Source organism: Dermacentor albipictus, chromosome 4 (genome assembly GCF_038994185.2).
Source record: "Dermacentor albipictus isolate Rhodes 1998 colony chromosome 4, USDA_Dalb.pri_finalv2, whole genome shotgun sequence".
Lineage (NCBI taxonomy): Eukaryota > Metazoa > Arthropoda > Arachnida > Ixodida > Ixodidae > Dermacentor > Dermacentor albipictus.
The window spans coordinates 53,727,255-53,749,624 of record NC_091824.1 but is presented as its reverse complement, the minus strand read 5'-3'; the positions used below and the strand labels follow the sequence as shown (position 1 = coordinate 53,749,624).

The following is a 22,370-nucleotide window of genomic DNA, read 5'->3' as shown; positions in this document are numbered from 1 at the left end:
ATTTGTACCAAGATGCAGCTGTTATGAGCCTTGTACCTAGCAGCTGCGTTCTGGCGGCTTCAGCAAAGCCGTAATATGAAAAATGCGTTGAAAAAAAAAAACTGCTGGTTTTCTTTGAAAAAAGCAAGAAGGACTGGCTGACACATTGTGGTGCGTCGTACCTTCAGGTGTCGGTGAGAAGGACGTGCACGAAATTGACGTAAATGCGGTCACGACCTGGCATTAATCTGCAAACGCTCGGCTGCCGTGTTTCTCTTCTCGAACTTAGGCAATCTGCAGGATCAGACCGCTTTTCTGTTCGTTTTTCTTCTCTTCCTCGTGATGGTCAACTGCGTAGTCTTCGCCTTCCGCGTCCAATTAGGGGTGGTCCTCTCGGCTGCTTGTTGCTCAGTGATTAAGCCCCACTCGCATGCTTATCGAGCCTCGCGAAAGCCTAACACACTCGTTAATTCACCTGCCACGCTAATTCCCCAGCAACCAGCAACGGGAACCCTTTCCCTTTGTTATTGTTTTGCTATTTCGCTGCGGCTGGCTATGACCGCAGCCCGTGCAGGCTATGGAGGTAATTTATAGTTATCTCTATTGGCGTTTCTGTGGCACTCAATCAACTTATGTTTCTTGTCTGCCTTTCACATATTTGTGGGGCGGGGATGTGGATAAGAAATTGGAGAGCATTCATCAGCTCATTTTGTTTTTGTCCACTGCAGGACGAAGGCCTCTTACTGCGATCTCCAATTACCCCTGTCCTTTGCCAACCGATTCTGCGAATTTCCTAATTTCATCACCCTACCTACTTTTCTGCCGTCTTCGACTGCGCTACCCTTGCCTTGGCACCAGATCTGTGATTCTAATGGTCCACCGGTTATCAATCCTACGCATTACATGCCTGCCCAGCTCCATTTTCCCCCTTTAATGTCAATTAGAATGTCGGCTGTCCTCGTTTGCTCTCTGATCCCCAACGCTTTTTTCCTGTCTTTTAACATTTCGCCTAACATTTTTCATTGCATCGCTCTTTGCGCGGTCCTTAATTTGTTTTCGAGGTTTTTTGTAAACCTCTAATTTCGTGCCTCATATCTTAGCACCTTTAGAATGCATTGATTGTCTACCTGTCTTTTTAATGATAGTGGTAAGCTGCCAGTCAGCACCTGGAAATGCCTGCCGTATGCACTCTAACCCATTTTGATTCTTATGAAAATTTCCTTCTGATGATCAGGGTTCCCTGTGAGTAATTGACCCAGATAAACGTACTCCTTCACAGACTCTAGAGGCTTACTGGGGATCCAGTAATCTTGTTTCCTTGCCAGGCTACCGACCATCATCTTTGTCTTCTGCATATTAATTTCAACCACACTCTTAGTCTTTCTCTGTTAAGGTCCTCACTCAGTTGTCTTAACTCGTCCCCAGTGTTGCTGAATAGGACAATGTCATCTGCAAATCGATGGGTGCTGAGATATTCGGTGTTGATCTTCACTCCTAAGCCTTCCCAGTTTAATATCTTGAATACTTCTTCCAAGTACGCAGTGAATAGCATTTGAGAGATTGTGTCTCCTTGTCTGACTTCTTTCTTTGTAGGTATCTTCCTACTTTGCCGGTGTAGAATTAAGGTAGCTGTGGAATCTCTGTAGATATTTTCCAAGATATTTACGTAAGCTACCTGTAGTCTTCGATTACGTAATACTTCTATGACGGCTTGTATCTCTACTAAATCAAATGTTATCTATGAGAGCTATGAACTCTGCAAAATTAAGTAAGAACAGCGCGCGCGTAATGTGAATACGTGGGTTGGTGCCTCACCTGCGGAAAGCTTTTTAGAGCGCAGCTCTTTGGCGTCCGTTCCTGGGTTTCGCGTCGTCGTCGTCGTCGGCGTTGTCGTCGTCGTCGTCGTCGTCGGCGTTGTCGTCGGCCTCGTAACCAGCTCGCCGACGAATCTGCTGCTCCGCCGCCGCGCATGCGCGCTGTCGGCTCTCCGGGCGAGGGAGGATGATTGAAGGGAGGAGGAGTGACTGTGGAGGAGGGCTGGCTACACAAATGGCTCTTTGGCGTCCGTTCCTGGGTTTCGCGTCGTCGTCGTCGTCGGCGTTGTCGGCCTCGTAACCAGCTCGCCGACGAATCTGCTGCTCCGCCGCCGCGCATGCGCGCTGTCGGCTCTCCGGGCGAGGGAGGATGATGGAAGGGAGGAGGAGTGACTGTGGAGGAGGGCTGGATACACAAATGGCTCTTTGGCGTCCGTTCCTGGGTTTCGCGTCGTCGTCGGCGTTATCGTCGGCCTCATAACCAGCTCCGCCCCCCTTTCATCCCCCCAGCGCTAGCAGCGACCGACTGATACCGCTTTCGTGAGTCCGCTACCGCACTCACGAAAGACGTCGTGCACTTCCTGCAACTCGCATTAACCGTCCATCGATCCACACCGATGTTAGTAGTGGGGGACTTTAATGTTGACATAAAGACAAACAGCAATTTCCTAACACTTATGCGGGAGAACATCCCGTTCCTCTCGCTCGTAACGCGTCCCACGGCTGTGACAACCTCGCGAGGCACTTGTATAGATCTCGTCTTTGAGAATCAAGCATTGGTGTACCAAGTCGAACATATATCAGTCTATTTCTCCGACCACAAAGCTTCCTTCATGACTGTCAAGAACTGTTAGTGGAGTCTTTGTTAAAGGAATACGTGTGAAAAATAAAAAAAAATTCTGCGATAGCGCATACATGTGTTGCTCGATTTCTTTGCCTCAATCTATCGAAAAGGTGAAACAGCTTATTTGCTGCGCTCAAATTTCGCATTAGGAAGTAACGTAATCGTCGGTAATTTTTTTTTCATCCCTTTTCATTTCCCTTAATTTATCATTTTTAATACATTAAATAAGTACATGTAATTTTCCCTGTGTATTCCTTGGTGTCCTTGTTCGCTTCTGATGTTATGTTTAATAAAAATAGGGGCCCCTCAGCTGCCTGTCTTCTCGTTCACTGCATGACCAGGCCTTGGATCCGGTAGCACTGATGCCTCCAGGTAGCATGTGCGGGTGTATTAACAAGTTGTCTTCACCCTAAAAGATCACGTACACGTGGCGCCTGCGACAAAAAAAAAAGGTATTCAACATCCGCCGTCAAGGCCGTGAGGTGGGACGGTAGCGAGCCCTCCCGGGTTTAGTTCTAGTAGAAACACATAAATACCCCGGAAAATGGATGGGCAAACGGCGCCGCGATTCCTCATTGGTAAGAGCATCGCACGCGCAATGCGAAGACATGGGTTCGCGCCCCATCTGCGGCTAGTTGTTTTTTCATCCACATTAAGTCGCATTAATTTACCATTTCTTTAATTCAATTAATAAGCAAATGTAAATTCCCCTGTGCTGTCCGTGGTATCTTTCTTTCTTGGCGTTTCATAATAAGTCACCAAGCCAGGAAAACGACATTGTTTCAAATTACTTTCCCTAAAGCTCTGCTAATTCATAGAAACGGTAGACGTTTATCCTTTAATGTTTACCATCGTTTTCAAGGGAATAGCTTTCTTGGGCTCTTTTGGCCGTTTCCGTGGCAGGTCTGAAGTCTGGGATGATCGATAGCCGGTGGTCGGACTTGGCAAAGAAAGCATTCATTCATTCATTCATTTGTTCGTTCGTTCGTTCGTTCGCTCGTTCGTTCGTTTGTTCGTTCGTTCGTTCGTTCGCTCGTTCGTTCGTTCGTTCGTTCGGTCGGTCGGTCGGTCGGTCGGTCGGTCGGTCGGTCAGTCGGTCGGTCGTTCATTCGTTCGTTCGTTCGTTCGTTCGCTCGTTCGTTCGTTCGTTTGTTCGTTCGTTTGTTTGTTCGTTCGTTTGTTTCTTTGTTTGTTTGTTTCTTTGTTTCTTTGTTTGTTTGGGCTATTCGCTTAGATTTTAAATCATCGTGGGTAATTCCTTCATAATTTTTTTCCCCGTCTACAACAAGTTTCCTGCGGAAATCTCTGTCAAGAATGACGTCATCTCGAATGCTCGCTTGAATGTCGTGTTTGTTCACCTTTCTTCTCTATTCGCTTTATGTTCCACGAGGCAAGGTTTCTTTATCCATGCTTTAATGTACTGCGTGAAATGGTGGCGCTAGTCCGTGCATGGTAAAGACACTATGGCGTGTACAAAGAGCTTTCTCTGGGAAATTGAACCATATATTCTTTGCGAGAAGTCGTATAGGCTGTCGCGTCTTTCTATTTGGCGCAAAAATATCCTGCACATGCATGCGTATTGCCAACAAAAACATGGCTTGCATGACGAACACCAGATGCACGTGTAGATCAATTGAACGGAGTCTACCTAACGTTACGTCTGCCATCGCTGCTAGGGATACCTGGGCGCAAGGTCCCGCAGTGCAGCGGCACTTTTTCCGCCGTTATAGTGGCGTGTTCATTGGTGCCTCGCACTCGCAGTACGATGTCCGCGATGCAGCATCATGCAGATGCAGCGGCAAGACCAGAGAGTCAAATTTCTAGACAGCGACGTATATGCACTGGAGAAAAGGTATTCATTGGTCTTCGCAATTTCTACCCTGCTGAAAATAACGGCCTACTATTTCCCACGCGGAAATGTGGTGCAACAAACGGATGGCACCGTAAAGCTCTGGATAATAGAGTGTTGCGTGAGAAGGACGTTATACATGCATTCCACGATAATCTATAGGGGCGCTTGCGCTTACGCTGTACGCTTACACATGGGCTTTGGAAAGTTTCACGCAATCTGGCATTTCGACTTTACTGAAGCTACCTCGAGTGGCGCTCAAAAAAAAAAAACAATCTTGCTGATACCGGCACAGGCTGAGTACTTTCAAGACATGCTCAGTACTTTCAAGACAAGAATTAGGAGCACGCTTAAGTTTGTCCTTTAATAGTCGAACGCAATGCCATCCCTGGCTGCTTCTTGCGCCTCCCATCAACTGCAGCTTATGTAACCATAATGCTTACCGGGAAACGCTAGCAGCGAACGTTACGCACCAAGGCGAACTTTCTAGCAGGGTCGTGGCCGATAGGCGAGGGCTATCTGTATGGTGCTGCAAGGAACCGACTGCCCCATTCTATGAATGGTAGAAACGCTATAAATTGAATTTCGGTTTGAGTTTCCGCGTGACAGAATTTTGTTTTCTCGTATATACAAGATTTCTAAATCCCTAAATTTAGGTTGGCCCTGCCCCTGATTTAAAGTTAGCCTACCCCCAAATTTCAGTTGGCCGACGTCCGAATTTACAGTTTGCCCACCCTCAAATTTATGTTGGCGCACTCGCAAATATAAGTTGGGCCACCTTAATATTTCAAGTTGGCCCACCCCCTATTTACAGTTCGTCCACCCCCAGATTTAAACTTGGCACATCCCCAAACTTGACTAGGCCCTCTTTCGAATTTCAAGTTGGCCTACACGCAAATTTATTTTTGGCCCATGTCCAAATTTCAGGTTGGCCCACCCTGACACCACAATTGGTCGACACCACATTGGCCTACACCGCAATTCAAGTTTGCCCAACTGCAAATTTAAGATGGGCCACCCACAAATTTCATGTTGGCTCACACCTAAATTTAGGTAGGCGCGCCTCAAAGTTTCAAATTGACACATATCCGAACTTCAAGTTGACTCACCCCAAATTTCAAGTTGACCCACCCCTACTATGAGCTTCCCCATACATTTTCTAAGGAGCCTTATGTCTCTGGGTATTCTCTTTTTATTTTGGGGGGTTTAAATTGTTTCTTGTCGCTTAAAAGCTTCCAATCGTGTACATTTACACTATCATAAGGATTAAATGTCTTAACTTTGCGAGTTACGTATTTTTGTGCAGATACAAGGCATTACTCTTTTCGCGTGAAAAAGCTGCGAAGCTCGTCAAAGAATGCTTTCGCATTAAAAGGGGAAGCGCAATAGTGAGATAGGGAGTTGCAGCTAAGGACAAATGTCAAGAGTGGCATCTTATCACAGACTGAGATCGCAGTTAGAAATAGATTTACATTGCAATGGTGATGAAGAGATTGGAAAACGTTTGACTGTTGGAAGACTTGCTGCAACATAAATCTCTAGAGCCGTCTTCTGTTGCCCAAAGTATACTTTCTATAGCAGCCACAAGATGAATAAACAAAAGAAGTCTCAGTAAAGATGGCTACGTTTTTCATCAGCAGAAGACATGCCCAGAAGCAGAGTAGTTTACAATATTTTCTTGTAGCAAAAAAATGCGCACATTTTTGGCAGGAGTCATTGATGTACCGCTTTGTACTGTTTTATCCATCATCACACTATTCGAAAAACCAAAATAAATACATTTCAAGCAGCTTCTTAGTGTATGGAAGTGATGTGGTAGAAAATAAATTCTGTTGTATTCTTGAAATTATTGTTTGTGTGCAAAGGCATACTGCCACTCGCGACTCGTTTCCATTAGTGTTCTTTCCTATTCGAGCGAGTAGAATATTAGGCCGTAGTTTATCACGTGATTAGTTCAACAAATGAATTTAGAGTTTGAAGTGTACATTGTTTTTAGATAACTGCTTCACGCGTCCGTGGGTTCTGCAAAATTTCGCAACCTCAGAGAAAAGCAGATGAAACGAAACAGCGCAGAGAATTTTCTTCTCTCAGTGCATTTTTTTCTTGAATGGTATTTTCACACGTGAAGTGGCACAACTGGCGTGTTCACAGCCTTGTATATTTTTTTCTAGTACTGAGCGGGTTTCCTGTAAATTTGAGTGAACAAACAATCGTGTCATATACCAATCTTATAGGGCTAAGAAGCTACGTTACCTACGCTGCGCAAACACTGGGCTTAACGCCGCATGTGATGCAACCAAAGTAGACAAATCCAAGTCTTCTTATATAAATTTACAAGACTGCCTTTGAATACCGCTATTAATATAATGAAGCTTAATGGGTCGCACCGAACCGAGCCAGGCAGGGAAATTGCTAGATTTGCAATTACCGGGCCGTGTTCGGGCTGGCTAACGTATGGCGGCTTCGAGTTGGGGCCTGGCCCGGGCCTGAAAGAATTGCCGGTGCAAAGCTCTACTGTGATCTTTGCCAAAATCAATACAAGACTATGCTATTCCCACTATTTTCACGTTTTCTTTCTTCTCGACAGTATGCAACTTTGTTTATATCGTATTCCATATTAATTCATATAGAATATTGTTATGTGCTGCGTGTTACATCTGAAGATTGTTTCTCACGTAAACATGCCATGTAAACATGGCGTGTTGACCTGAAAAACTTATGTATTATTTCTGTTTTTCTTTTTAGTGTAACAACTTCGTAATAAGTTGGCAGCAGGTTCCGGCCATGCAAGCTCATGGAAGGCTCCAGCAGACCTAGGAAATATATGTCTTTACTGAATGATAATTTGTAATAAAGATTATTATTATTATTATTATTATTATTATTATTATTATTATTATTATTATTATTATTATTATTATTATTATTATTATTATTATTTTATCATTATTATTATTAAGAAGCAGGTGGACGTTTCGGCTGGAGGCACGCGTGCGTTATTTGCTTGTCTTCAAGGTGATGCACATCCCGGGAAAGAAGAGGGAACGGAGATGCTTGATAAATTTATCTCACTGCGCTGCCGTCACGATTGCTATTTCGTTTTTTCCATGGTTTTTATCAGCCTTCGAGAGAGCACCGCGAAGTGCATGTGTGAAAAGGTCTTTTTCGATTTGATGAGCTGTTGCTCCTTCTTCACTGCACGTCTCACTCGCGGATGCTCGTCGTCGTCTTAGCCCATTGAACGACACGAGCCTCGTAAGAGAGCGCACGTGCATATTTTATGGCGTCGTACGCGTGCTTCGTGGTCCCAGCTTTACGCGTGAATAATTCCTTTTCGCCGGCGACTGCCTTTGTACGTGGTAGGCCGCGAGTTTCGTGCTGGCGACGTCTGAGTGAGCGGCGCTTTCAGTGTGAGGGACGAGGTGCGCACATCGTGTTTTCTTCTACGGTAATCCCGTCCATGCGTGGCCTACGTGTACCTTTGAGAATTAGTGTCAAATAACGATGAAGGAAGGGCTTAAAATCGCCTTGTCGTCGTTCTTACCGTGGTCTCCAGGCTAATGCGCCGATACGTGAACTGAAAGGCAGGACACGGGGCGAACAGCAGAGCGATTAGCTCGATTTTCGTAGTGCACATTTATGCCACCTATGGTGATGCCATGCTGGGTACAATGCTAAGCGCCAAAGCTGCATGTTACTTCCTCTACAAACCTATGGGTGTCGCCATGGTATTACTTTTTGGAGGTGTATGCAGTAGCGGGAAAGGCGGAGGTGACATGGTAGCAAATGTTAGGAACTAAAATGTGCATACATGACGGGGAGAATATAAAATGTAATTATTCCTTTTGCTCCAGGATAATATTTTCTTGTATGGTACCACTGTGTTAATAGCCGTGTTAATAGCGTAAGTAGAGTGGGACTCGTCCATTGACGACGCGCGATGTCTGAAGAATATGCGATTGTCTCTGGAAAGTTGCATGCGCAGAAGTGAATAGCGTACATAGAAAACAATATTAGTGATAAACCTACATGGCAACACAACAATGGGAGGTATGCAAGAGCTATTGGGCGTAACTGTGTGCCTTGTTTGTTGTTCGCTGTATTCGATCATTCCATCGGCGCAGGCCGCCCCACGCGGCCGTCCTCCGAAGCAGACCACCGGTGATAGAAATCTGCGACGCACTTCGGTGGTTTGGTCTCGAGGTGTGCATGGACGCGCCGATGAGGAAAAAAATGGAATAGTAATTACATATGCAGCCTGCCGCAGCGCTCATACCGTGCCGTTGCGAATGTTGACTGTTACGGCATCTTTAAGATGTACTTCAATACAGGCGCAATGACCTGAGGCACCGCAACCAGTTACCAAGCTCGTACTATATTTGCATGACAGTGAATCACGTACAGGGGGCATCCCACTTGTCTACAGCGATCGAGCCGAGCTCTGCGCAAGGAAGAAACAAATTTTAAGGCAGGTGCCGAGTTACGAAGAAACAACTCGAAACGCAAGTGGAAAAACGTGAAACACGTTCAAGCAAAAAACCTTCGTACTTAGTCAAACAGCTACGCCAAAGTTCAGTTCATTTGCTTCCCCGTACGCTGCTCGAGGCTCCAGACGAGCGTGATCACCCCTGTACGTTACGAGTTTCGTAAATTGTTGTATTATACAGCCATTTATTTTTTGTTTTACATTTCGAAATGCACTAAAGTTTGTTTCTGACTGCATAGGATTAATTTGTTGCAAACAGGAGTGCTTGAAAAACAACTAACGTCTGTTACCTCTATGCGCTTGAGTTTACTAAGTGTTTGCGAAAACACAAATATATGGCTTCATGCCCGTGTACATTTTCAAGGCAAGTACCGACATACTGACCTTTACAGAGCCTGTACCTTCACGTACTGTGGTGTTAACGCAGTGCCGCGGGCCCTTGACTGCACTCGTCTGTAGGCACAATAATTCGACTCTGACCTCGGTTTGTCTAATGGAATAGTAAGCTGTTGGGCTAGTTGGTTCACCGAGGTTCACCGTTCACCGAGTCAAAGATACTCGGACCATAGCCACACCCGTCACCGGCTCGAAAAGCGATTCGTGCACTAGTGCAGTACTTGAAGTGCACGGGCTTAAGAGACCGTTTATAGTGTCCTTGTGTATGGTGTCCCTCCCTCACGTACTCAGTGCTTACTGTCTCCCTTTCTTCCTCTTTCTATTCCCCTTTCCCCCACCCCCAGTGTAGGGTAGCAAACCGGATGCTGTTCTGGTTGACCTCCCTGTCTTTCCTACCCTTGTTTTCTCTCTCTCTCTCTCTCTCTTGCAAAGGGCAGCGCCGAAGCGTTGCGGAATTTGGAGACTTGGATAGGAAAAGCGCTCACTTGCAACTAAGTAAATCTTCAGAGAAAACACGATTTCACACAACCTAAAAAGAATCGGAAAGAAACACGGCGTTGACCTCGTCTTCACAGCTCCTCTCAAGCTTTCTCGGTTGTGCGCCTTTCCAAACGGCTACAACAAGAACAAGACCTGTCGAAGGAAACACACGAAACCGCTCGCCTCCTGTGCTACCGAAATGGTATATAACATGCCAGTCGACTGTGGGATAGTTTACATTGGGCAGACGGGGCGCTTTTTAAATGACAGGCTAAGAGAAGATTCTTCATTTTTAAAGGCCCTGAGCAACTACGCGAACCTTCCTGCGCACTGCAGGCATTGTGGCTGTAAGCCCCTTCTCGATAAAACCGAGATTAAAAGCAGATCCAAAGGCAGACTCGAAAGGGAAATCGTCGAGGCAGGCCAGATTCACGCTTGTGCTAACCTTTGTATTGGTGCTCCGTCAATGCATCTGATGAGTAAGGAGAATTTACGTTAGTCGATCTCGGCTGAAGTTTCCACGCCACCTCCTTTGTCACTCTCCCCGAATGTTTTTTTTAATGACTTTTATCAGGCCACTTGCACGTGCCGTTGTTGCTATGACCTACACTATAGCTGTCATTATTGATGTAGGGATGAATGCCCCCGTTTTTAGGCGAATTTTATATATATGTATATATAAAATGCAAACATTTTTTTTTACGATTTTCGATGACAGCGCACGCGCAATATTCTCCTGCTGGTTTGTCTCTGGACATATGTTAATCGCAAGTGAGCGTCTTTTCTGTCCACGTCTCCTTTTTCCGCAAAGCGTCTGCGCTCCCCTTTGCAAAAATTGTCTCTAGTGGACTTGATGCTGCAGCATATTAAGTGACCGGCGTTGAACGTAGCTTGGCCTTCATTTACATACCTTTTCGTCTCTTTAGCGAGCAAGAAAGTATGATTTGCAGCGAAACTAAAGCGCCTGACGTACTTTGCTGCTCGAGATGCACAGTCTTGCGACAGTCTTGCGACAGTCTTGCGAGTCTTGCACAGTCTTGCGACAGTCTTGCGAGTCTTGCACAGTCTTGCGAGGCGGGGCGACGGTAGGTCAAAATGGCTGTCGAGCAGCCATTTTGACCTACCATCGCGCCACCTATAGTCGCTGGAATGACCGAATAGGATCATCGTGTCTTTCCGGCCATCCAGCGTACACGCCTGATCACACAATAGCTGCGTTCCGAATGACCAACACAAAAACCAAGTAAACACAGTGACGGCAAAGCATCGCAGTGCAAGGACAAGTAACACACGCTCCAAATTTCCTCGATAGTAGAGCATTCGCTTGACTTCGCGATCGCTTCACGTAGTGAAGGTGTGTCTCTCTCTCATCGTGCGGGGCTGATCGAACCGGGCACTCCAGACAACGAGGCGGCTTGCAACCAAGACGACCCGCAAGAAGGGCTCACTTCTGACGCACCACAGATCTTCCCTGACCCAAGAGCGTCAAGAGTGTATAGTCCTCGAACTTCGCCGCGAGTAATTAAAATAGAACGAAACAAATGAAGTGGCGGTGGTGGCGGAAGAGAGAATCAACTAGCATGTGCTGACACCCTGCAGGACTTCCACACCTCAGTGCCGAGGTAGATGTAGACAAACCGGAACGAAATGAAAGGGATGGCTCAGCCAAAACGAAATTCGTCGAGGCGTGCGTCGTGCACATCTCAGAAACTTTTCACAAAAAGCTCGCGGGAGGGGCGGACTGAAGATTGACGTGCAGTGGGCTGTAGCGCCGTACCCAACTGAGCAGCCAGCCGCTCCAGGAGGCTTGCGTGTAAGACCGCCGGCCCAGTAAGCGACCGCACACAGGAGAACCATGAATTCTTTTCGGTGCGGCAAGAGGCTCGACTCGCTCTGTGCGTTTGCGGTTTGAGTGCGCGGCCGCGCACCTCCGTATGTGCTGCGCTTTGCGCCGCCGGGCTTCAGCCCTTGGTTCGAGCACGGCGTTCTGTAGGATGTGGTAGAATGCCCGTCGAGTGCACGTATTTTCGGGCTAAAGTGGGCATGGCGATGGCTCAGTACGGCGGTTCTCTCTTTTTACTTTTCTTTTCGCTTGTTTTGCTGCAGCTCTAGGCACCATTCCGGCTCGTTGCAATGATATAACAAAATTCCTGCAAAATGGCGACTGAAATAACATGCCCGCCAACACCCCCGCTTGGCTTGCAAAGAGAGCACGCTCTGTTGGGAAAGATGGAAGGTTGTCAAGGAAGGCGTGCTTTGATTCGCACTTTCTAAAAGGAGGGATCTAGGATACAGAGTGCAGCTAGGCCTTTAAACCGCGAAGTGCCGGTGTTGGCAATTTGATGATTCTTTGGAGTCCACTAGTAGAAAGTTTATGTAAGGCCAAAGGTGATGACGTTGTCTGGAACATAAGTTCGCGCGGTGAGGGGGGGGGGGGGGGGCGTAAATAATATTTGACCCGTCTCATCTCATGCTGCCGCTACTGTCTCTCTCTGTGGCAATACAATTACAGCTGTTGAATTTACACGTTTCTTCTAAATGTTAAATGCATCATTCCAGGACAGGAGATCAGCCACGTGCATCCATAAAAATGGCGGCGAGGTATCGTTGATCACAACGCGGGCCACTGGAGAAGAAGCCTTCAAGTGATTGTAGTACTAAGCGGAAGAGAGTATCGAAAGATGCGAGGACCGTCAAAGCAAGCATGATATTTCGCATTTATTGAAATCTCCCGGCATAATCAGTCTTGACTCCGCATAGACATTTGATTAAAATGGAGAAGTACTTGCCAAAGTGTACATCATCGAACAATACATTTAGAGAGGGTCTCCAATATTACCAAGCATAATAAGGAGTTCACATGATAAAGACGCAAACAGTTAATAAAAATGGTGCCATTGAGACACGTATTGCTATATTTTGAAACGAAATAACATTGCGTTCTCATTGATTATTTATTACATTGATAAATTCAGTGCTTGGTTTGGTTTCCCAAGCGCTGAAGGGTGTTATCTCCTAGCGCTATACTTCTTTTTCTGCTTGTTGTCTTTCTCTATTTCTTTTTTTTTTCTGCGTATGCGACTGCTCAGATAGCTATATCAGACGTTATGCTCGTTTGCCGCGTGATCGGCTGAGCAGACAAGTGCACGTATGCGGGCACAGCCTGTCTGGCTGCTCCAGGAGTTCGTCGGCGTCGATCGCACCAGATGTGACTGGTATGTCTCCGGGAAAAGCATACAATACTATTTTCTGATCACATAGTGTTTAACGAATGTTAATGGGCTTTGTTGGATGTCAATAGTGATGTTATTAATGTTATATTATGAATGTATACCTTTTGTTAATAGCAGAATGTTCTTATTTTTTGCAGTGCTGTATTTATTTAGTTACTTGCTATTAGGAAAACAGTTGATACTTTTCAATATGTTTAAAAGCTTGCTGTAAATAGTTTTGAAGTTTTCTGTCTTATTAGTTGTACTTTGTTTTATTAGTAAACTGCTACTTCTACTACTCCAGCGAGGTAAATGCTTTAATCAGAAGGATTACGCCCTCCTTTTGCCTTATCTTGCGGGCAAACCTTGTATTTGTTTCACCCAAATAAATAAATAAATAAATAAATCCGCTTGTTCTGCCTCAGTATTCGTGTAGCACTGAAGTATACCGCTACTCATGTGTCATTGTGGACTGCGCGCAAATTCATGCGCTGCGCGAAACGAGACAATCACAACAACTGGCGCCCAACGCCGTCAGCGGAAGTGCGCAGCGCCGCGCAAGAACACAAAAAAAGCGAAAAAGGCCAAGAGATAAACAAAAGGAAGGCGAGGCCCCTCCTCCAGCTCTGGTGTGGGAGAACGCAGAGAAGGAATTTCGCTTGCGGAGGCTAGACGGGGCGAGTGGAGAGAGTGTCTCGCTTGGAAGTGGAGCTTGGCTGCTGAAATCATGGATTCGCGGCACTCAATTATTTCTGTCTGGGCTATTAATGAGCCGATATGAAAAATGTTTGCGGCAGAACGCTCCCTAGAGGGCACGTAGCAACTTCCAGCGAATAACCAAAATTTGCTATGGGGCCTGGTGAGGGGCCCTTTAAGTGGGCAGGGAACCAAGAAATGTAGTGATATCCTTGCTCTTCACTTCTGATAGTGAAGTCTTGATCCCGAGATTTCTTACTTGTCTTTTCCGCTACCAATCTGGACGAGAAGGAGCGGATGGCTGAGCGTGAGTTCGAGCATATTGCTACGGCACAATATGTGCGATCACGAAAGGCCAGCAGTGTGAAGACGACGACGACGGTTAGAAGCTTGCGCGGGCTGTCGCCTCTTGGCCAAGCGCAGCGTATTTTCCTTGTAAATATATTTGTACATAGCTTTTCGTCTGCGTCTTCCTACGTAACATATCTGGTGGAGGTGGACGTTCCCTGTACCTCGTCACGGAGCTTTGCAGTGGACGGTACGTCGAGCCTTCCTTCATGGCTCCCGGTGACGACAACCCGACTCCGCCGGCTCCGACACCTGCTGCCACTTCGCCGACCTACATCACTCTCCCCGCTCCCCGTGATCCTGGCGTATTCTCGGGCCACGATGGGGAAGACGTCGATGACTGGATCAGGCTGTATGAACACGTCAGCCGCAATAATCGGTGGGACCCTACTATTATGCTCGCCAACGTAGTCTTTTACCTCGGTGGCACACCTCGAGTTTGGTATCGTACGCACGAAGATGAGCTCACCAGTTGGGATTCACTTAAGACACAGCTTCGAGACTTGTTCGGCAACCCCTACGGTCAACAACTTGCCGCGCAGAAGGCGCTTTCCGGCCGTGTGCAGACGTCAACAGAGCCCTATGTCACGTACATTCAGGACGTCTTGGCTCTGTGCCGCAAAGTTGACACCCACATGACTGAGTCAGACAAGGTTTCCCACATCCTCAAAGGCATTGCCGATGACGCCTTCAACTTGCTCGTTTGCAACAACGTAGCCACGGTGGATGCTGTTATGAAAGAGTGCCGCCGCCTGGAACTCGCCAAAAGCCGACGTATTGACCAGCAGTTTGCCCGTCTGCCCAACACCCCAGCGACATCTTCCTGTGCCGACGCTCCTCGTCCCAACAACACTGCCGATGTTACCAGGATCGTCCGGCGTGAGATCGAGGCCGCCTATCCGGCTGCCTTCGACTCCAGTCCCACCAACACTTCTGCAGTCACGGTCTCACTGATCCAGGCAGTTGTCCGCCAGGAGTTTGAAAACATGGGTCTTCACACCATCTGCTCGGCCCATCGCCCTGATACCCGCCCGGCTTCTTCGATTTCGCCCCGTCCCGCATCTTCTTACCCACCACGTTTCCGCAACCCATCTGAATGGCGCACTGCTGACGACAAGCCTATTTGTTTCCACTGCCATCGAATCGGGCACATTTCTCGGTACTGTCGTAGTCGCTGGAGTTACCCGATCCGGTCTACTTATACTGCCTACTCTCGCCCCTCAGGTGGCCCTTCTCGTCCCTATGCCGCACGCTCCGATAATGCTGCCACTGATTCTCCTGCAACGAACCGCCCCTATTCTCGTTCGCCTTCGCCCCAACGACGAAAATCTCGCTCTCCCCAGCCCCGTCGCTCCTACTCGCCGACTCCCTTCGGACGCCGCTCCCAGCCGGAAAACTAGACGATGCAGCGCCTCGAGGTGACGCTGCATTGCTCCCTACGCCGCCAAATCCTCTACTGACTTTGCCCACTCATCTGAACCTTCTTGACGTGCAAGTCGACGGTGTTTCTGTGTCTGCTCTCATAGACACTGGAGCGCATTTGTCCGTCATGAGCGCTGACCTTCGTAACCGGCTCAAGAAAATTATCACGCCCGCCACGACGCCTGTTGTCCGTGTCGCCGATGGCGGATCAGCCCCCGTAATTGGTATGTGTACCGCCCGCGTCTCCTTCGCCGATCGCTCAACAATCGTGCTATTCCCAGTCATCGCCCACTGTCCCCACGACATCATCCTCGGCTTAGACTTCCTCTCCGCACATTCTGCTCTCATCGACTGTTCCGCCAGTACTCTCCGCCTTGACCTGCCTCTTCTGGATCCTGCTGAACCCCACCCCAGTCGCCTCAGTTCCGCCGACTTCATTCGCTTGCCACCTTCGGCACTGACCTACGTTGACCTTGTGTCATCCCCTCCAGTCCCCGACGGTCACTACATCGCGGCTCCTATGCAAGACGTCCTCCTTACACACGGGATCACAGTACCCCATACAGTTTTATCTATTACGGCGAATTGCGTCTGCCTGCAAGTGGTCAACTTTGGCTTGACGACACAAGTGCTGCCACGTGGGATGTCTTTGGCCCAGCTTTGTTCATTCGAGGATCACTCAGTAGCATCCATTGCAGTAGACGACACTTCATCCGATACTCCTTTACCATCGCAGTCGACAAATTGTACCATCGCTGACTTACGGAAAATGATTGCCCCCGACTTGCCCTCCGAGGACGCTCGTGAACTCTACCGCGTCCTGTTTTCCTACCACGATATTTTTGACTTTAACGATCGTCCTTTGGCCCAAACTACAGCTGTCAAACATCGCATTAATACCGGCGATGCCCCTCCTATTCATCGCCGCCCGTATCGAGTGTCCCCAGCTGAGCGTCAAGTTATTCACGCAGAAGTTCGCAAAATGCTTGCCAAGAACATTATTGAACCGTCATGTAGTCCTTGGGCTTCACCGGTTGTGCTGGTGAAAAACAAGGATGGCTTATGGCGCTTTTGCGTGGATTATCGGCACCTTAACACGCTTACCAAAAAGGACGTGTATCCCCTACCTCGGATTGATGACGCCCTTGACTGCCTCCACGGTGCTCGCTATTTCTCCTCTATTGACCTTCGCTCCGGCTATTGGCAGATTGCCGTGGACGATCTCGACCGCGAGAAGACTGCCTTTGTAACACCCGACGGTCTTTATCAATTCAAGGTGATGCCGTTCGGCCTATGTAACGCTCCTGCCACTTTTGAACGCATGATGGACTCCCTTCTTCACGGTTTCAAATGGCCCACGTGCTTGTGCTACTTGGACGACGTTATCGTATTCTCCCCAACGTTCGCTACGCACCTCGAGCGCCTCTCAGCAGTCCTGGACGTTTTTCGGCGAGCCGGTCTGCAACTCAACGCATCGAAGTGCCAATTCGGCCGTCGCCAGATTACCGTCCTTGGACATCTCGTTGACGCGAACGGAGTGCAACCGGACCCAGGCAAGATCCATGCTGTTGCGCACTTCCCTGTTCCGCAGTGTGTCAAGGATGTGCGCAGCTTCATCTGCCTTTGTTCGTACTTCCGCCGTTTCGTGAGGAATTTCGCCGCCATAGCACGACCACTAACCGACCTTTTGAAAAAAGACGCTCCTTTCCAGTGGGGCGATCACGAGGCCTCTGCATTCTCTCATCGACATTCTCACAACGCCTCCCGTTCTGGCCCATTTCGATCCTTCTGCGCCTACCGAAGTCCGTACTGACGCCAGCGGTCACGGAATTGGAGCAGTACTGGCACAACGCCAGCGTGGCCACGACCGTGTTATCGCTTACGCCAGCAGGCTCCTCTCACCCGCGGAGCGCAACTATTCCATCACTGAGCGTGAGTGTCTGGCCCTAGTTTGGGCGGTTGCGAAATTCCGCCCATACTTATATGGCCGATCCTTTTCCGTTGTCACAGACCATCACGCGCTTTGTTGGTTATGCTCATTGAAAGACCCTTCAGGAAGACTTGGTCGCTGGGCCTTACGCCTCCAAGAATATTCGTTCTCTGTCACCTACAAATCTGGCCGACTACACAAGGACGCTGACTGCCTGTCTCGCTACCCCGTAGACGAGCCTGACGACGCCGACAGTAGTACCGCCGACGGCATTTTCTCTGTGTCTGCCTTCGCTAACATCGCCGATGAGCAGTACCGAGACCTATCGCTGCGAGTACTCATCGAGCGTCTGCGCTCTACACCTACCGACGCATCCGTTCGCCGATATGTCCTCCAGGGCGGCATTCTGTACCGAAGGAGCTTCCTCCCTGATGGCCCTGATCTTCTTCTTGTCGTGCCACAACATCTACTACAGACTGTGCTCTTTGAGATGCATGACGCACCCACTGCAGGACATCTTGGGGTAACCCGCACGTACGACCGCGTCCGCCGCCGCTTCTATTGGCCTGGTCTCGCTCGCTCCGTTCGACGCTATGTTGCTGCCTGTGATCCCTGCCAGCGTCGGAAGACACCTCAGGTGCTACCTGCCGGTCATCTCCAGCCTATCACCGTCCCTCTGGAACCGTTCTTTCGTGTTGGATTAGACCTGCTCGGTCCCTTTCCCACGTCATCCTCTGGGAACAAATGGGTAGCCGTCGCGACTGATTACGCCACCCGATACGCTATCACTCGGGCTCTCCCTACCAGCTGCGCCACTGACGTCGCGGACTTTCTCTTGCGTGACATTATCTTGCTTCATGGCGCCCCGCGACAGCTGCTTACTGACCGTGGTCGAAACTTCCTCTCGAAAGTTATCGCTGACATTGTGCGTTCCTGTTCCATTCAACACAAACTGACTACTTCATACCATCCTCAAACCAATGGCCTGACAGAGCGGTTAAACCGTACTCTTACCGATATGCTGGCCAAGTACGTTTCCAAGGACCACCACGACTGGGACATTGCCCTTCCTTACGTAACATTTGCGTACAATTCTTCCCGGCACGACACCGCCAAATTTTCTCCCTTTTATCTACTGTACGGTCGCGAACCTACCTTGCCCCTAGACACGGCACTTCCTCCTGCTGCGGTCTCAACAAGCGAGTATGCGCGCGACGCCATCGCCCTCGCCGACCATGCACGCCAGCTTGCCCGTGCTCGACTTACGGCCTCACAGACCACTCAGCAGTGTCAGTACAACGCCCGCCATCGTGACGTACAGTTTTCACCTGGTGCGCTCGTGCTCCTGTGGTCGCCCTCTCGTCACGTCGGACTTTCAGAGAAGCTTCCTTCGCGATACACAGGGCCCTACCGCGTGCTGCGCCAGGTGACGCCTGTGACTTACGAAATTGCTCCTGTGGGCTCAACCTCGTCCTCTCCTGTGGCATCTAGTGATGTGGTACACGTCAGTAGGCTCAAGGCCTACTACACTGCTTCCGAGTCAGATCTTTAGTCGCTCCGGGACGGCGCTTTTGCAGCCGGGGGTAGTGCTACGGCACAATATGTGCGATCACGAAAGGCCAGCAGTGTGAAGACGACGACGACGGTTAGAAGCTTGCGCGGGCTGTCGCCTCTTGGCCAAGCGCAGCGTATTTTCCTTGTAAATATATTTGTACATAGCTTTTCGTCTGCGTCTTCCTACGTAACAATATGAAGGCTGGCTTACGACTTTTAACAGCCAAAGCGATAGCAGTCTCCTCCACAACATGTCCTGACTCTTACAGAAGCTGCGTTAATACGTTTTCGCTCTGCGTCCAACACTGTTATGGAGAATCTTTCTCCTGTAGGATTCTGTGCTACATCGACAAAAAGCGCATCAAACTTGCGCTTGTGTGATGTACATTTTCTAGGATTGGCCTTGCTCCTGCGTTCCTCCGGCACACGTTATGCACAGGATGAATGTTAAGGGGGAGAGTGTCTCTTACGAAGCGAGACCTGGTATCGTTGCTAAGAGATTTAGTGGGTTGGGGTATATATCGGCGTTCAATGCCGGCCTGCTCCAGGATTTTAAGGCCAGGTTTAGTGGCAGAGAGCCGAGCGATTTGGGCTATGCAATGTGCTACAATCATCTCATCAATAGTATTGTGGATTCCCAGGGCCAGCAGCTTTTCCGTGCTAGCAGGCTGTGGCAGTTCAATGGCCCTTTTGAGCGCCGTTCGAATGAGAGAGTCAAGCTTAGCTGTTTCAGCTCATGCCCATTCTAAATAAGGTGCATTTCAGATATGTGACTTAGGAAGAATGCCTGAAAGACGGGGATGAGATTGTCGTCCTTGAATCCTTTCCTTCGGCTAGCTACCTCAGTAATGAGTTTTAACACTGTTTGCTTGTCCTGTTAGACGACTCAAAGCTTCTCTATTATGCCCTTTGGAATTAGTAGTTAGCCCTAAAAGTTTACCATTCCGAAAGCTGTTGGGAATGTCACAAATGTTACCCGCCTCAGGTATCGCATTGACGGACCCTTATTACGGTTGGCCTCTCACATCCCGGTCAAAAAGGATGCTCAACCACCATGCTTCATAGAACCAGAAGGTGGATTCCTAATTTGCTGTGGTGGTCTCGAGGGGTTACCGGTCTGCCAGGTGGACCGCAGTACTTATAGGCTTCTTCGTGTGTGTGCGTGACTAAGCGAAACAAAGAATGGATTCCTAATTTGCTATGGTTGTGTCGAGTGCATGCCGGTCTGGCGGACGCCCCGCAGTGTTCACAGGCCCCTTTGTGTGTGTGCGTGAAATCCCTTTCAGCGAACTGTCAAACTCTAGTGGAGAACGCTTTCCGCGAACCAGACAGGACAGCCGGGCTGCCGCCAGCGAAGGCACGCTCGTGAAGACGTCAACTTCGAGAATGGATCAACGGCCCTTCCACAACTAGCCACTCTTTGCGCGAACCAACGACGCGCGAAAGAGAAGGGATCACCTACCTACGATCCTGAGGGCTCGCGGGTTGCCACCAGCGGAGGCAAGCTCGGCAAAACATCGTCCTGGGAAAGTGGATGATGCCGACAAGCACTGTGGGACTCAGTGCATGTCACGTGACATTGACCTGAGCAAGATCCCGCCTGCGATTTTAGTGGGCCGATTCAAAGGGCCCCAAAATGTACTTTTTTAATTCATTCTCTTGTTTTGCATCTTTCACCAGCCATTGAATAAACCGTGGAAATTTCGCACTAGAAATCGTCTCGTCCCTGCCTCATCGCCATGGTCTACCGGACGCCTGCAGCCGGCACCGGTTGGGTACGCTACCCTGGATAACGCAACAACCTGGAACAATGTCGGTTTGAACGTGTAATAACGGAATTATTTCTAGAAACCTTTGTTGATTTAGGGCGTGGTTATGTGTCTACATATCTTATCCAGTTTCTGCTACACGCTCGAGTTCACAGTACACGTTACAAACTCGCTACCCTAGTGTCCTTGTTTGAATCGTGTGCCACGGAAACACGCGCACGCGCTCAGATAGCGGCGCGTAAAGATCAAAAGAGTCGGTAGGTTAGAGATTTATCCTGAGTCATCCCAATATATAACGTATATCATAGACCCTAGATGAACCATTCGACATATTCGTCAGTTCACTCAGTCACTGAATTAGTGAAAGTAATCTTTGACTGGTCGTTTCAGAAGGCTTAACAGTTTTTGAGCTACATTCGCTGGCGACAACGAAGCTTCATCACCGCCGCTGGAGCCCGGCTGTGCAGTTTATCAACTTAATTATCATTTTACATGAGTTTTGTATAGCCTTGCATTACAGCTCTTGTCTAAAGAAATAAACTTATAACATATCAGTCACATTGAATTTTGTGTGCACAAAATATATATAATTATATATGCTAAGTGCGAGAGCACGGATAATCCTACTACGCAAACCTATATTAAGGTTGTTCAGTGCGTAGCAAACACATATTAAATGGACACTAAAGGCAAATACTGAGTCGACGGAGACTGTTTAAATACGAGACCAGAAACCTGGAAACGTTTGTTTCGTGCCAAGAGAAGACTTAGTTTCCGAGAAAACTGTATCTGAAGGGTCCGAATACGTTTTTCGAAATTCAAGTCCCCCGTCACCCACCGAGCGGGTGGTGACGTTACATACGCCATCAGCACCCTTCACTGCCGTCGGTGAATAAAACGGTGCCCGACCGACGGCAGTAACGAGATAAGACAGAGTGGTGGATTCGCCGCTGCAGCTGCTTTTTGTCAAGTGGCGCAGACCGTTCGGGCATCACGCGACATCACATGGAAGTTGAATTCTCTGCCACTTGCAGTTTGTGCGAGTTTCGCGAGCAAGCAAAGCCAGCGCAGCCCTAGGCGATAAGGAAACTACCGGAACACGAAAGCGTGGGCGGTGCAGAGTCGAGCGGAAACCAAACCTTTCGACCGCCCCTGTCGTTACAAGAGTAACTTCAATCAATCTTTCTTTATAAAAACGAAATAGAACTAAAGAAGTCACATTTTATCTCGTCTTATAACAGAAATATGTTTTTTTTTTGCAATGAGTGGCTGAGTAATAGTGACAAAATTTAACTGCGGAGTGCTATCGTCATCGGGCAAGTACTTGAATGTCCCAGGGGAGTCTCTAATCACGTCCAGCATTTACCTGAAGTTCTCCATTATTAAGGCTCTGTTCGCGATAATATTGCTACCGAACAGTATTTGCAATGGCGAAGAGGCGAGCAGTAAGGAGACGATGATGACAATTGGAGGCTAGCGCGGGCTGTTGCGTCTTGGCCGAGTGCGGCGTATTCCCTTGTAAATATACTTGTATATAGCTTTTCGTCTGCGTCTTCCCACGTAACATATCTGGTGGAGGTGGATTTTCCCT

General features: G+C 48.5%; 1 protein-coding gene across 4 annotated transcripts in view; it reads left to right on the top strand.

The window, feature by feature from the left end:
• Positions 1–22,370, top strand: part of LOC135909165 (uncharacterized) — a 465,689-nt gene that overhangs the window by 375,277 nt on the left and 68,042 nt on the right. Inside the window, exon 7 of one of the 4 annotated variants that reach the window (XR_011513886.1) lies at positions 7,232–7,294. The exons of the other annotated variants lie outside the window; for them this stretch is intronic. The gene's annotated coding sequence lies outside the window, so the exon portion shown is untranslated. Of the gene's footprint in view, positions 1–7,231; positions 7,295–22,370 lie in introns of those variants that run through there. 4 annotated transcript variants of the gene reach the window in all.